Below are 11,600 nucleotides of genomic sequence, written 5' to 3'. Positions count from 1 at the left end.
GGTTTAATGAACAGGAACATGTATGTATAAAAATCGCAATTGAAGTAGTTTGGTCTAATACCTCCATTTCTACTAAGTGTCCAATCATTGTCTGTGAAGGTTGAAGACCTTCAAACAAAAAACTCCCAACAATGTCATTAATGTGCATCTTAAGAACAATGTCAGCCCTATTACAATATTACCCTTGTGAGACAGCAGGGTCTTCTTCTATGATGAAAAATTGTGTCCTAGTGGATATTCTTAAAGAAATGGTGTGTCTTTACCTGTTTGTTTATCATTAATAAGTCACACACATTATTTATCAATTAACTTCCTAACTCTTTGCCGTTTCTTTATATATATATATATATATATATATATATATATATATATATAATGGAGAGAGAAAATGTTAACTGTACAGCTCCTATGGCACCAAGGCATTGAGCCGGATTTCAATCAGCAACCTGAAATTAAAATAAACATAAGCATAATTATAATTATGTATAAATATGTGATGATTGGATTGATTGATAAACAAGTAGAAACTTACTTATTAATCATATCATATCATATCATACTATTATTAATTAATAGGAACATACAAAACAACAAAAAAAATACAAAATACTTACGACCATGAAATTAAGATCTAATTCTTAGGAAACTTATAGTTCCAATGAGAACTCATCCTCTTGTGGTTTCTCCAGTGAACGAAAGCGTACAACCTAGATACACGGAATATGTTATATACTTATTATACGTATGCATAAACATAAAAAGGGCAAAAGTGAAAAAAATATAAATTTAAGTTTCATAGTATACCTGATGATTATGAACATATTCCAGAAAAGATGGAACATCTTGATAACGGTTTTTTACAGTTCCGCCCTTGAGAGGTTTTTGGAAGCAGTCCCCATCTTCAAGCTATAAAACCAAAAATGTATTGATTAAATTAAATCAAGAAACTGTCATAAATATATGAAAAAAAAGAAAAAACTTGAAAATTTACTTAATCTATGCAGAATCACTTAATGGGTTAAGCCAAAATCACCCACAAGCCTATATCCTGATTTTCTGGTAGCATCATCGACCACATTTGTCCCCACATCAATAACCACAACCCCACTTTTTATCTAACTACCCTTTATATAATAATAAAACAATTCAACAAACCAAAGTGTAAACTAACCAACCTATAATCCAAATAAATAAAATCATTATAAGCAATGAATTAAGTATAAATGTAAACTGTATAAGTCTGGTTATGGTTACCATCATGGGTTGTCCAATAGTAGCAATAAAAATGTTTGCCTCATGAATCATACTTTCTAGATCCTCTGTATGCGGATGAACAACATTAACTGTTACATCCTCCTTCAGTAGAAGTATTGAAACTGGTAACCCAACAATGATACTTCTACCAACAACTACACGTTTTCAGAAGTTCTATACATTCCTGTTTCAGAAAAAAAAATCATTTATCTGTTTTGTTTATTTTATTTATACCCTATCCTAAATGGTAAATAAAAATGGGATTGATTGGCTTGACTTTGGGGTGCAAGGAAGAAAAAAGGGTTCTCTTCCTTTCATAGCAAGTTTACTAATGTTGAGAGGTGAAACCTATCCACATGACATCCTTGTCACTGTTGATTTCTGTTAACACTTTTTCTTCATTTATTTGTTTTGGCAAAGGAAGCTGACCAATATGCCTGGATGCTTATCAATGATGGTGGCCTTATGATCTACGAGCAATGCCATATATACGACAACTTGAGATATCAAGGTTCCACTCGAACTGGCAAATCTGCCCCGAAAAATCCTTGATCAAACCATGATATGATGTCTACCCCAAGAAATGGTCCCTGAATCTCCCCTTGAGGATCACGATAGTAAAGACTTAACTGCTCAGGCATGATGCCACTTGTTAACTGTTCACTTATACTATCCTGCATATTTCTTGTCCAATATTGCTCAGAAGATGGATTAATGCTTGCATACAATAAGGTCACATTAAACCGACCTCTTATGTTTCATCAGGCTTGGGCTCATGCTTGCATATCTAGCTGTCCCTGTCAAATTCTTGTTCTCTCTGAAATTTATAAGATATAAAATATAGATTGATTAGGGGTCACTTTTTTATGAATAAAAGATTGCTGATGAAAGTTTAAAAAAAAAATCACTCACCTATATGGAATGTGCCGATGAGTTGAAGAGTCTCTATATTTCTTGGCTAGCCCGAAATCAATAGCATAGACCTGTAACGTGTAGGTTTATATATGTTTTACGTATAAAACTATAAAAAACAGAATGTACAATGGACATATGGAACAAATTATGGAATGAAACCTGATTAGCACGCCTCCCTAAACCCATAAGGAAGTTGTCTGGCTTTATATCCCTATGCAGAAATGATTTACAGTGAATAAATTCAACTCGGTTGATCTGAAACATAGATAATCACATAAAAAACTTTTCCACTTACCAAGAGAAGGTGGCTTCAGTTCCACAAATCCTACAAGCTCCACACATGATTGAGCTACAAGCAGCTTGCCTTCCTCATACATGTGACTAATCTACATAAAATTAAATAAAAATAAATAAATAAAGAAAATGACAAAACAATAAAACAATAAAATGAAATCTTTTTATCCTCACTTGCTCCCAACATTGGGGGAAGCAACTTTGTTTCTGTTCGCATCTCTCCAACATTCCTAGAAAGTGTGACACAGACCTGAATTGAAAAGAATATGTTATATATAAGAATATCTAGTAGACAAAAAGGGGTGTAATTAAGGTCACCTGTGAGGCCAAGTCTTCAAATAGCCAAAAAATGACAAGGAGGCACACTTAGATACATACATAAATGTATCTATATGCATACATACATGTATTTCTATCTATATATGTATGTATACATATGCATGTATGTATAGCTATATGTGTGTACAATTGCAAATTAAAAAACAACGGGAAAACCAAAGTAGATACCATCTATGTACATGTATTATGAGTGTAAATGTATTATCTGGCACTAACCATGGAAGTACGGTTAAAGGTGGGTCAACAGAAACAAGATACCATCTGATGGCTTTTAGTTCAGACCAAAAATCGTCTCCTGGCATTTCATCGAACAGCTTGCCTACATAATCTTCATGAAATGCATAAGAGAATTTGTTAGAAGGGAAGAAAAATCCTTGTGTAGAAATTTTTCTAACTCAGGTATACGAGGATCATATAGCCTGTAAAAGATAGAAGATAAATCATCTTTACACTAGAATCAAACACTAAACGAACCTGGATACGAAGTAGGAGAACACATACACATCCTCCTTGGTTTATCCAACTGCTTTTTTGATGCTTGATTACTATTATTACTCCTCGGAATTACAGAGATCGAACAACTCGGAGAAATTTGACGATTGTTGAGAGAAAATCGTATATTGGACGCCGATGGAGATGATCCGTATACGTTGACACGTGTAGGTGACGTAGATCGACTTTGAAAGAACGACGACGGGCTCGACGAGAAGGCGGAGGTGGAGGAAGCAAATGAGTTTGATGATGGTGAGGTGTAGAATCTTCCGGAAGGAGAGTGAGCTCGGAGTACGGTACAGGTCTTCGGGTCGGATTCGCAATTGATTTATAGCTAAAGAAATTTGGGGTTTTTGAGAAGATAAGGAAGGGAGAAGTACCCATGGTTATCTGATTGAGGGTTTCTGCGTTTTTAATTGAGAGAAATAGTGTGAGGGCAGAGAATAGGTGGAGACATTTTGTTGGTGGGAGATCGGAGATTTGGTGATGACTTAGGGTTTTTTTTGGGTATTTGAGTAAGAGAGAGAAGAACGATGGAAAGAAGGTAATAGCACGGCGGGCCTTTCAAACTTTTCAGAATTTCATTTCCCCCTAGAGAAGAGACCCCGCGTTTCATTAATAAAATATAAAGCGACATGGTTACATGACGCCCATTTTATGTTTTGTGCCCTCCGTGTTTTTTTTTCTTTCAATGTGGCACTAATTTTAGGGCGCACAAAAGTACGTGCCCTAAATCCTTCTAATTTTCGGAGAAATAACATTATTTTTAGGGCACACACATTTGCGTATCATAAAATAGCGCGTGTCATGGTTCGCGCGTCATTAAAGGGTATTTTTCTAGTAGTGACCCATGTGGTGGCCCATGGGTACTCCATGGAGGTTCAAACCCATGGATCATGAGGAATGTGGAAAGTCATGCTCATTAGGGTTTAAATGGTGTAACCCTAATGTAACCACACTATATAAGAAGCCCTTTGGTTCAATAAATTGGCACCTAGAGTCTATACAAGAGTGTGGCCGATTTTTGTGAGCTAGAAAGTCCTCTTCGAAGTTTCCAAGTGTGAGTGGTGATTTGTGATTCCACTCGAGGCATTCACACTATTGGTGCTAGACTCTTAAATCTCCAAGCAACAAGCTACAACAAAAGGTATGTTATCTAACTTGTTTTATTACCCAAATATCAAATTTTTGTAGGCTAGCTAGGGTAATGCCTTGGAAAATGATAGTTTGCATGTATAATAGAGAAAACATAGATCCAAGGTATTTACGGTTGAATGTACACCTTAGGAGTGTTAGAATGCTCAAAACCCATCATACACACCTCCCCAGATTATGTACCACGACTCTTGATGTAGATTTCCGTAGACAAGACACTTTTCTTAGCACAATCATACCCTTGGACAATACCCATCTAGCGACAATTAACTGACAACCTCTTACTCGGAAATATAGTCACCAGATGTTCCATTTTCCGTCTGAAAAAACCCAATCTCATGATGATCCGACAATCTACGGTATCATACTCTGATACCCCAATACAACATTTTAGAATCTCATGATGTCTTGATACGACCACTGATCTCCCTATCGCATAACTCGTAAGATCGAAATACTCCAACCCACGATTTGAAACACGGAAGAGTCGCCAATAACTAAGAACACATTGACGACAATCCGAACCCCAACCTCTACCGCTCAAAACTCATGCAAGAATACTCATACCAAATCTGAAGTTGGTTGCCAAATCAACTGTTTCCCTTTCCCGGATTGCATATAACAATCCATGCATCGAACTAGAAATTCTCTACATTCGAAACTAGACCTCACAAGACAACCACCTCGAACTCCACAACTACACACTCGAAGAATTCCTAACCACAAAAAGGTCCCTGACCAACAGTTACACTCCGCGAATACACCCATCCTTTCTTGAACACGTACAACATGCATAATCTCACTCTGCAGCTTGCCTCATCCACTAATAACCCGAATCTCATGTGTCTGTACCGCAAATCTCCATAACCATTTGTTTAACCGCACTTGAACAAACTGCTGATCTTTCTCAATAGAATACCCAATTCTTCGCCACTCAGGGTTCGAACCATCACCAATTGACATACCAACAGTCTACTCTACAGACTGTTTCACTAGGTACATCACACTTGACTCTTTAAACGTACACCATAATGCTCGATGTTCCTCCCGTTATAAACTAAACAACTCTAAATATTCTGAACCTCAGATAAAATTCTCGGAATCCTCCTCACGTGATTGTCTCTAGTCAACTCGAAATCTCATGCCGACACATTGTCGGATATCCCAACTGTCCTGAATTAGTCATGGCTCTCGATCTGCAAATAATGCACTATCACATATCTCGTCTCGAATCTCTCAACCAACATTCCATCTCATAGATCATCATAGAAACAAGAGACCTCACTCTCCTAGTCAATACACAACGCGGAAATGAGGGCCACCACCCCGGTATACTCCTCTTGATCACCTGGAACTGCTGCTAAAAAGTATGACATACTCAACTAAGGCATCTCCTTGTCATCATCCATCTCGGTTCTCATGGATGACTCTCTCATGGAATAGGAAATACCTCGCAACAAACATACTACCATTACTCTGGTGAAAATATCGCAAGTATGTGCTACCCCTCGGGGTACCTCCAACTCTGGATCCGAAAACTCGTTATCTTGTTCACTTCACAAGAGAAGCAAAATAGTGTAATTTCTCATCACATGATGTGGCATCTCAACTATCTTTCCATCACTCAACTCAATCCGCAATCGTCTTCTGCGTATCACACCCAATTTTCCTCAAGTCCTGTGTCTCCAACTGGTATCCCACCAGTCATCTCCCCGGAATCTAAACTCAATCTCCTCGCAAGGTACACTCTATTTAAGCTCAACCGACGTGGCCCTCTGGCCCCACAGTTTACCATATCCATTCTCAGTCTGAACACCCATCGTCGGATAACTGGTAAAAATGGCAACACACTTTGCTACGAATCATGGTACTCGAACCATGTTATCTCCCTACTACCCGCTTTATAGAACCTCTGGAATCCTCCCCGTTTCGAGTTTGGGTCCTCTGCTTTAAGTAGTACATGCCCATACTACCTGCTACATCTACCCATACTTTCCACATGGATCGTCCCAGATTTACTAAGTAGCTGCTAAACCTTCTAGATCACCAATTCCATCACACATGACCACTCTCCAGCGAATATTCTCTTTTATCAGCATACCCACTTGACTAAGGTATCTCCTTAAGCAAAATAGTGTAATTTATCGTCATATTCACTTATTAGGTGTTTCCCATCATCAAGAGTTCTACAAAGTAGAAAGCAAGCAACATTCGGGTAACAGATCACCTCCAATAACACATAAAACCCCTCTAGCACACAACTCCACTCGATCTATCCGCGACTCAAAAAGCATTACCGAACTCAGGCACCGTACCTCTCGTCGGTATCTCACTACTCTCTTAATAGATTCCTCAAATGCACATCTAGGTATCTATCCTATATTACTACTCTACTTAAGCTAAAGGGGGGATTTGAATGGGTATCTATCGGTAAGGTAAATGGGCCGGGTTGGAAGGTGTAATAATAAGGACCGATTATAAAATGGGTCATATTTAATGTTTGGGAACGTGAGTTGACGGGTGAGGTGAAAGGGTAGGATAATTTGTGGCTAAAAATGGAGATTTCAACCGTCAATTCGATGTCTATTTTACGGGTCGTGCAAACGTGTCACACAAATCGAGGAGGATCAGATAAGGATCTTCCTGAAAAGTAACCATTTGAGAAAACCGTTTCACCTTATTACCTTTTGATATTCCGGATGGGTTATTCCAGACAGTGTATGAACCGGAGGGTAAGAGTCGTGATCCATAGCATACTTGTTTTAAAAAGATTTTGGAACAAGTTTTAAAATTCCGGAGCACCTATGAAAATTTTGGATCAAGTTTGAAGTTACGGAGTGCTTTTGAAAATTCCATAGCAAGTTTGAAATTCCAGAGTACTTTTGAAAATTTCGGAGCAAGATTGAAATTCTGGAGTACTTTTGAAAATTCCGGAGTACTGAATGTTATACCTTTTCCGGAGTGGAATTTCGGGATGCCATTATGAAGTATGTTCCGAGATGAAAATCGACTATAGTGATAAAATGAACTTAGAGCAACAATCAATCAGAATGAACTGTACAACTTAAAGACTCAAGTGAAGGTTAGATGTAACAGCAAGTGAAATGATCCTATGCATTCCGAGAGAAGGTAGTTCCAAGATGAAAAGATTTTGAAATTAGAACTAGATTTCTTTCAAATACGTCTATCAAAGAGAGCAAGTCTCTTGAAAGAACTGAGGATCAGGTATTTGATGGGTTTTATGCATAAGAACAATCCTATGTGCTCATACAAACCATAATTCTTGGATCTAAGTATCTCTATTGTAAATGCTTTGAATCCAAGACTTACAAACCCCACAAAGCAAGAAGGCAATATGAGAGAGAATGAGATATGCTAAAATCGGCCCTAGGCTTCTCTTGGAATCAAGTGTAGCCGATTTCCATAGCCTAAGGGTCTTATATATACTTGCAGGCTGCTAGGGTTTCAATCTAAACCCTAATGGACAACTTAGCCACCAAGCAGCCCAAGGAACCTTCTGGAATAAGGCCTTGGACGAAAATATAATGGATCCCCGTCATAATTTCGTTCCCACTATAGTCCATTAGGTTTCCTAGCCCAAAACTCAACTATCACACATTTGACAGTTTATACCCCTTTATTTAATTAATCTCTTTTAGTCACCAAATTAATTCCTAATTAATTTATGACCAATACTAATTAAATAAATATGATTTCTCCTTTAATATATTATTCTTATAATATATTAATAAACCATAATATTCTCTCTCTCTCTCTCTCTCTCTCCTTAAATTACCTTGTCAAGTTGCTTTGGAGAAGGCAACCCCACAAGACCATGCACAACCGGGTCAAGTACATACCAAATATAGTTACGGGCTTAGACACTAATCCAATAGTCTCCCACTTGGATAAGTCTAGTAACTATATCTCACATATGACTTCAGAATCCGATTAGCAATAGTAGCTCTTATACTTCGCTGTCAACTCTGATCAACTTGTCCTTCAGATAAGGGATTGTATAATCCTCTGTTTTAGATATCATGTTGACAATGCTTATTGTCCAGCACTTGTTCCTTGATCTCTGATTTTTTTGACATAGAATTTAGTTGAACACATCAACTTCATTCTCACTGGGCCCGACACATAAGTCAAACCAAATCATCAAGTAGCCAAGATATCACTTTTATTCTCATAGAATAAAAGGAACAGATCAACTTCTACTCATATGCATCCTTTATTTACTAATTGAATCATGCACAACAATGTGTTTTATAACATCAATTTACTGATGTGTTTACATATCATCAATGCATAATCAACTAGCAAACAATAACCGTATCTCTAAGTTTTAAGACTATTTGATATTATCGCATTGCGATCACTGAAGGTCAAAAAGCATGAATTGACACCAACAATCTCGGGTTTAATCCAATGCTCAAATCATATTCATAAGCACTCATGAATTTTGCAGCAAACCTTTGCTATGCCCAAAACCTTTTTAGACAATCTACAAAGAATTCATGACAGTCTTCATTCATATCTACTTCCAAAATATGACCGATTGTGGACTGTTTGAATAATCCTATCATTTAGGAAGTCAAAACATGCAAAATTGAAACAATAGATAAATAACCAACACAAGATAGTAGCTTTACTCATAAATAACACAATTGTATTTATTCATCAAATGTCAAGTACAAACTATCTATTACACGTTTCCTATCTAATCCAAACTTATATCATCCTTCAACCTAATGCTCCTAGCGTGCTGCAAGTGTTTGACCCTACTCAGTCCCTTCGTAAGGGGATCTGCTAAGTTTTCTTCTGATGATACCCTCTTCACAACGAGGTGTCCCTCTTCTACCCGATGTTTGATAAAATGGTATTTTCTATCGATATGTCGAGATCTTCCGTGATCTCTCGGTTCCTTGGTCAAGGAAACTGCTCCTTCATTATCACAGAAAATTTCCATCAGCTCCTTTATGGATGGCATAACTCCAAGGTCTCCAATGAAGTTCTTCAACCATATAACCTCCTTTGACGCTTCGCTCGCCGCAATGTACTCTGATTCGCACGTTGAATCAGCTACGGTCTCCTTCTTGGAACTTTTCCAAGTTACTACTCCTCCATTTAGGATAAAGACCAAGCCTGACTACGATCGGTAATTATCCCGATCCGTCTAAAAACTAGCGTTACTGTACCCTCGTACCCTTAGGTCATCACTCCCACCGAGGACTACAAAGCATTCCTTGGTCCTTCGTAGGTACTTAAGAATATTCTTAATTGCAATCCAATGAGCTATAATAGGGTTCCCCTGATGTTCGCTGACCATGCTCAAAGCGAAGGCCACATCAGGGCGAGTACAAGTCATAGTGTACATGCTAGAGCCTACTGCGGAAGCGTAAGGTACTCGACTCATATCAGCTATCTCTGACTCTGTACTCGGGCTCTGAGTCTTACTCAACTTGGTATTGCTTTGGATTGGCAACTCCCCTTTCTTGGAATTTTCCATACTAAAACGCTTTAGTACCTTATCCAAGTATGTATCCTAACTGAGTCCTATCAGTCTCTTTTCCATGTTTCTTACAATTCTTATTCCCAGAATATAAGCAACCTCTCCGTGGTTCTTCATGGCGAAACATTTCCAAAGCTAGGACTTGACCTCCTGCAAGGTTGGGACATCGTTTCCTATGAGTAGTATGTTGTCGACATAGAATACGAGGAAGCTCACTATACTTCCACTGGCTTTGACATATACACAAGATTCATCTTTGCTTCGCAGATAGCCAAACTCTTTAACTTTCTCATCAAAACAAAGATTCCATCTGCGAGACGCTTTCTTTAATCCATAAATGGATTTCTTAAGCTTTCATACTCTATTTGGATGCTTCGCATTGACAAAACCCTCTGGCTGATTCATATAAAAATCCTCAACCAACTTTCCATTAAGGAAAGCAGTTTTGACGTCCATCTGCCATATTTCATAATCATGAAACGCAGCTATTGCAAGCATTACCCTAATAGGCTTTATCTTCGCAACTGGTGAGAATGTCTCATCATAGTCAAATCCGGGAGTTTGAATAAAGCCCTTTGCAACCAATCGCGCTTTATAAGTATGCACTTTCCCATCCATGTCCGTATTCTTCTTGAAGATCGACTTGCACCCGACTGTCTTACCACCCGGTACATGATCAACCAAATTCCAAACTTGGTTGTCGTACATGGACTGAATCTCGATGCCCATCGCCTCTTTCCATTTCGCAGACTCCGGGCCTGCCATGGCTTCCTTGTAGCTGCTAGGTTCATCCAAATTTACTAGTGTACTATCTCTAATAAATGTATCCCCTTAAGTAGTAATATGAAATCCATACAACTAGGGTGGAACACTAGCCCTAGTGGAACGTCGAAGAGGTAAGGACTCGTTAACAGGTTCAACAGGAGTTTCCTCCTTAGGTTGAGTGCCAGTGTCAGAGGTTCCTTCATCGCTTTGATCTTGAATCTCTTCAAGTTCAATTTGCCTCCCAATGTCTTCTTGACTTATAAATTTCCTTTCTCGGAAAACTCCTCTTCTAGCAACGAAGACAACATTGTCACTCGGTCTATAGAAAAGATAGCCAAAAGACTTATGCGGATAGCCGATGAAATAACACTTCTCACTATGAGGTTCGATTTTGTCGTGAGTCTCTCATATTACGAAAGCCTCGCAACCCCAAACCTTAATATGTGCCAATGAGGGAGCCTTCCCTGTCCACATTTCGTGAGGAGTCTTGGTAACCTTTTTGGTGGGAACTAATTTAAAGATATGGGTGACAGTCTCTAAGGCATACCCCCAGAAAGTTATCGGTAACGAAGTCCGACTCATCATAGAACGAACCATGTCCAACAAGGTCCGATTACGTCTCTCAGCCACACCATTCAATTGTGGCGTCCTCGGAGGCATCAATTGCAAAACAATTCCGCATTCTTTTCCTGCCCATTTGATTCTCCACTTCTTTCTTAAACTCTTTAAACTTTTCAAAGGTTTCCGACTTTTTCTTGATTAAGTAGATATATCCATATCTGCTATAATTGTCCGTAAAAGTCACATAGAAGCGGCAAGCATCCCTTGTGGTGGATCTAAAGGGCCCACACACATCGGTGTGTATGAGATC

The 11,600-nt window shown here is 38.4% G+C and overlaps 1 long non-coding RNA gene across 1 annotated transcript; it reads right to left on the bottom strand.

Annotated features, from left to right (window-relative positions):
• Nucleotides 1-2,028: 2,028 nt before the first annotated feature.
• On the bottom strand, nt 2,029-2,425 carry LOC145090449 (uncharacterized). The gene is made up of 3 exons (XR_013701583.1): nt 2,329-2,425; nt 2,167-2,237; nt 2,029-2,071 (listed from the first exon to the last, which is right to left on the bottom strand). It is a non-coding gene; the product is annotated as an uncharacterized LOC145090449 (long non-coding RNA).
• Nucleotides 2,426-11,600: the final 9,175 nt, after the last annotated feature.

The sequence above is a fragment of the Lactuca serriola genome, chromosome 2, assembly GCF_051521515.1.
Source record: "Lactuca serriola cultivar US96UC23 chromosome 2, Lser_US96UC23_V15, whole genome shotgun sequence".
Lineage (NCBI taxonomy): Eukaryota > Viridiplantae > Streptophyta > Magnoliopsida > Asterales > Asteraceae > Lactuca > Lactuca serriola.
The sequence above is the reverse complement of the archived record's forward strand: the minus strand, read 5'-3'. Positions and strand labels throughout refer to the sequence as shown.